This window comes from Bos grunniens, chromosome 19 (genome assembly GCF_055505025.1).
Source record: "Bos grunniens cultivar Pamir isolate PY7600 chromosome 19, Bosgru_T2T1.0, whole genome shotgun sequence".
In the NCBI taxonomy this organism is placed as follows: Eukaryota; Metazoa; Chordata; class Mammalia; order Artiodactyla; family Bovidae; genus Bos; species Bos grunniens.
In genome coordinates this window covers 10,034,572-10,040,163 of record NC_141183.1, presented here as the reverse complement: position 1 = coordinate 10,040,163, position 5,592 = coordinate 10,034,572, and positions in this window count along the sequence as shown.

Below are 5,592 nucleotides of genomic sequence, written 5' to 3'. Positions count from 1 at the left end.
GAGCGGCCGCGGAGCCTCGAACGCTCCCAGCGCATTTTATCCAAACAGCAGCCGCCGAGGATTAACTGTGTGTGTGCCCGGGGGGGAGCGCCCGCGCCGCCCTCCTCCTGGCAACCCTAGGAGCCAGCAGGCTGGGGACTGGCCACTGGGGGTGGGGTTCTGAGGGTCTGGAAGTCCCTCCTGGTGTGGGGGGGCCAGGCGTCCAAGGACAAGGAGAGTTGGGAACTCCCAGAGTTGCTGGGCAGCAGGGGGCTAGGCTCCAAGGCTCTCAAGGGGCACTTGCAGCCACCCCACCCCCATCGGTTCCCAGATGGTGGCAGACCTGAGACATCCAGCTGGGGTGCCAGGGGCCTTGGACAGGTTTGAGGGAATCTGTGAACGCCCAAACAGAATGCAAAATTGCACGTGTGCCTGTGTGTGTGCACACACGGGTGTTATTGGACGCTGACGGTCTAATGCTTTGATCAGATTCTTCGAGGAGGCTCTGATCCAAAGGTTAAGAACCCTGGCTGGGGGTGCAGACTTTCTGGGTGACATGTGAGCCAGGGTGGGGCCAGCAGGGACGTCAGCGTTTCTCAGTCTCTATCGGGCCTTTCATTCCTTGATATGAAAAACAGACATTTTCTCCATCTTATACAAAAGTTCTTTTGCAACAACATCCTTTGCCCCCCAACTCCTTCCCTGCATCCTGATAACTGCCCTGGGCTTCTCAAGAGCTGCCCCTGGTCAAGCTGGTCTCCATCCCCAAAGTCTGAGTCAGACCAGGTAGTTCTAGCGTCTTATCATATCAAGAGAAGTAGAACGATCTGTCTTGAGAAACACAACTCTGTTGTGGCGATAAAATTTTGGGGGGAGGGATTTCTCCCCATCTCCCACGGTCTCTCCAATCTGTCTGGATGTCCTCCCTGCACTTTTTGTTTTGTGGTCACTCCTCCCAGGACCTCTCCCACTGGCTCTACTCAGACAGGAGATGTAGAGGCAAGGATGATGGATTGGAGTGCTCAGGGCAAAGCAGAGAGACTTCTCCACCTCTGTGTTCCACGTGTTTGCCTGGAAGGCTAAGACATTGAACGAGAGGAGGAGGGGAGTGCGTTTCTGACGCACTCGGCACACCTTCTCACCAGGGCGAGCTGAGAATGGTGGTGATGGAAGAAGAAAGAGGGGCTCTGGGTAGTGGAGAGACCCTGGCCATCAACTCGCTTCTGTGGGAGCAAAGTCACGAGTGGCCCTGATCCTCCGTAGCCCTAGAGAACTTCAAGGACACCATGGAAAGATTAAGTAAATGCTTTTCCCCTGGAGATATGGTTTTATTTCAGCTGGCGTTAGAAGACTCAGAACTGCTCACGATCTTTGGCATGTGTCTGAGACTTGGCAAACCCTACATCCCTGGTAGCTTATCCACACAGGAAAACCCAGAGATAAGCTCGTCTTCGTTCCGTGCATAACCCGAGGACACTTCCCGGTCAACAAGACCCCAGGCCAGCACACCCACTGACCTTCCCCTAGTTGTTTTGTCCTCGAATAACCTTCAAAGCAGGGAGATGGCAGTAACAAAAGAGGCCACCCTGTGGGTTCTTCCTGGACGTTAGAGGATTCAAGTCTTTCTCAGAACTCCTGTGAACTGGGAGCCACCTGAGTGCAATGGGAAAGCCCTCCTTTGTCCTACTCAGGAGACTCAGACCTGGGAAAATCCTGGATCAATACCAGAATTCAATGTGCACAAAGCTAGGCACACAGCTTGAAAGAAACACAGACGTGGAGATGGAAGGTTTGTTCCCTTCCTGCCTCCATGCAAGACGGCTTTGGTGTTGAAGAACTAAAAGACAGTCACCTCTAAGATCATTCCAAGGCATGAACTCAGAGGCCCAATATAGAGCAGAGCTCTAGAAATACAGCCAAAGAAGGACCGTCCCTTTCAGCAGCAGTTGGCTTGTCCTAACAGGAGGCTTCGAGTCCGCAGCCAAGGAATGCTGCCCTACCTCGGTGGGTCTTAGTCTGTAAAGCAGAGCCAGGTCCAGAGTCTCTTCCTGGAACCCATGAAGACAGATGTGTCCGGAGTACGATGCAACTGTCACAAGAGCATCCTACCCTGTGGGCTTTGGGTGGGGCCCCTTCATCAGATGCCTGTATCGTCTTTAGTGGGATAAAGGAAAGACATGCATAGTCACATAGTCTCACATAGTCTCACTTTAAATCACATTGTTCTTTCAAATTTGTTTCATGCCAAATTTAGGGGAACACTGTGTTTTCAGAGTGTTTGTATTGGGGGGATTTGGGGTCAAGTGTGAGAATAGTAATGATAACTATCATTACAAGAATGGTCTTCTTCCCTCTTTCCTGTTGGTTTGAGCCCCCAAATCTCCCAAGAGTTAGAAAGAGATTACTCTTTTTTTTTTTCTGAGGCAGAAACTGGGGGGTGGGTGTGTTGATATTAAATGTGGCAACAAGAGCCTGGGGTTTCCCAAGATATTCATGAGAAACAGAAGACTCTGAGGCATGGGAAGTTCCGGAGAACAGGAACTAAAGTCTGAGTACACGCTGGGTAGTGCCATCGGGGCCCACAACCCAAGCCAACAGACAACTGGGCAAAGATTCAAAAGTCTACACTCCCAGAGAAAGCAAAGTCTGCCCTTAAGAAAAGAAATATTATGTCACGCAAACACAGAGCGGGCCGGGGCCTTCATGCCCTTTGTCAGGTATTTCCTTAAAGTGGTAAGTAGTAAAAATTTTGGCGATGCTTGATTCTCTCCATCACGGGTATAGCCTGCCTCCCCCAGCCCACCCCAACCCCACCCGCAGCAACCAGGGCAGAATGTTCTCAGTTCAGCAAATATCTTCTCCTAGGACAGTCTGGGCCAGGGCTAGGACAAGATTGATAGTTTAAAAAAAAAAAAAGCTAACAAATCAGAACTCAAAGCCAGCAGTCATGCTTGGGGAGAGTTCATCAGCCCTGTGATGGGTCAGAGGCCAAGGCCAACCAGAATGATGACCCTCCACCCCACTGGATCAAGGTCTCTTAGGTTCCCAGAGGAGTCATAGACCACGCCCATCTTGGAATTCCCTAGGAGCCCGCACCTCCTACACAAGGATGTCTGGGCCAAACTCCTAAAGTTTTCCTGAACATCCCCAAGTGGCTCCACATTCTCAGACACGGGTTGCTCATGGGATGTAAAACCCAGCAGCTCACGGTGGGGGGAGGGGAGCACACTGCCCGGAATCTCTGCCCAGAGGCAGCACATTCTGTGTACTCTTTGGCAATTCCTTCTCTCTCCCCGGGCACGTCACGATGCTCACTCTGTTTTCTCCTCCTTGGAAAAAACTACGTGACCTCAGTTAACGTCTGCAAGACGCGCAGTTCTAGATAAGCAAAGCCTGTTATTAGCAGCTCTGTGATTTTTTTTCCCACTGAGGCCTCTCCCAGCTATTTTTGGGCCGGGTTGCCCAGCCATCCCAGTCTCAAGGGCAGAGATCGGTATTGCAAACTTTTGAATTCTGTTCCAAAGGGTAACGAAAGGCAGGCAGGCTCCGGTGGTGGTGTCCCACGGCCAAGGGATGGGGGTGGGAGAGATTCTGTGGAGATGTGGAGAAGGAGCTGAGATGGAAACTTGGCAGCCAGACCCAGCTTCCCTGGCTGCTGGCCCACCCTCACTGCTCCTGGATGGTGCTGCCCGTGTTCTGGAAGGCTCCGGGACAGGTGGGAATCGGACTGATAGCTGCCAGGATGGAACAGGCTAATGTGTGAGTGATCTTCAGACCTGGAGAAGACACGCCCACTCTAAGGAGGAGTGCCCTCACAACTCCACGCCAAGTTGGGCAGTAGGGGATAGAAAAATACAGTCGCTGTCTTTGTTTTACCTTTTATATGCCTCCTGACTCTAATCAAGCCACTTAATGCCTCATGCCTCAGTTTCTCCAGCTCTCAATGCTTACTCCCGTTTCCTAGCACTTTCAGTTACACAGAGACAGTCCTAGACAGACCAGTTAGGTAAGACTACTTTACTTGATGCACAAAATTGGAGGCCCTCTAGTGGACGGCACAATTCTATGCCTTGCACTATGAGTGAATGAGTAAGTAGACTCATGAAGGAACAATTAAAGTGACAAATTTTTTAGTCTTTCATGCAGAGCCACAGAAATAAAAGGAGAAGGGAATTTCCAGGAGAAGGTCGCGGTGAAGTCTCCTGTGATGCAAAGAAGACAAGGACAATGAAAATTAAAGAAAAACCTGGTTGTACATGACTGCTGACTGGGAGGAGGGCAATTTCATGCCACAGGCTTCGGGGAAGGCAGTGTCTATTCACCAGAGGATGCAAGTCCCCTTTGACCTAGTCATCTTTCTTCCAGGAATTTATCTTGCAGATATACTTACAATTGGGCTCCAATAAGTAAGTTCTGGGATATGCCCCCGAAGCATCTCTGTAATGCAGAAAGATCACAGATATCCTAAAATGACATCACTAGGGGCCTGGTAAAGTAAATTACAGAACATCCTTACAGCAGATAGCACGTGGCTCCTTAGAGAATGAAGCCACTCTATGTAATGGTATAGAACAGGCATTCACGTAAGGTGAAAAATTACAAACTTTATTGAAAAACATTAAAGAAGACCTCAGAAAATGGGCCAACCTAGACAGCATATTGAAAAGCAGAGACATTACTTTGTCAACAAAGGTCCGTCTAGTCAAGGCTATGGTTTTTCCAGTGGTCGTGTATGGATGTGAGAATTGAACGATAAAGAAAGCTGAGTGCCAAAGAATTGATGCTTTTGAACTGTGGTGTTGGAGAAGACTCTTGAGAGTCCCTTGGACTGCAAGGAGATCCAACCAGTCCATCCTAAAGGAGACCAGTCCTGGGTGTTCTTTGGAAGAACTGATGTTGAAGCTGAAACTCCAATACTTTGGCCACCTGATGCGAAGAGCTGATTCATTTGAAAAGACCCTGATGCTGGGAAAGATTGAGGGCAGGAAGAGAAGGGGGACGACAGAGGCTGAGATGGCTGGATGGCATCACCGACTCGATGAACATGAGTTTGAGTAAACTCCGGGAGTTGGTGATGGACAGAGAGGCCTGGCGTGCTGCAGTCCATGGGGTCGAAAAGAGTCGGACACGACTGAGTGACTGAACTGAACTGAACTGAACAGTAAATGGAAAGGCAAACCATGTTCTTGGGTAAAAGACTCATCACCATAAAAATTTCAATTCTCCCCCAATTAATCTACAGATTCAAAGCAATTCCATTCAAAATCCTAAAAAGCTGGGGTGGAGGGGATGTTGTGGGAGGGAGGGGGGAATTGTCCTACAACATATAAACGCTTATTAAAAAGAGGTAATAATGAGGACAGTGGTATTGGAACTACTGTGAAAAATTACACCAGTACAACCTAATAGAAAGCCCCCCCAAACAGACCCACGTATATATGGAAACTTGATCTATGACCAAACAGGCATTGCATACATATCAATGGGAAAAGGATTATTTCCTAAAAAAACCACTGAGATATTGGGGCATCTGTAGAAGAAGAAATAGAAATGACCAAAATATATGATATACAATCTCTCAGTACTCAGACAGTATCCCAGAGAAGATATTTA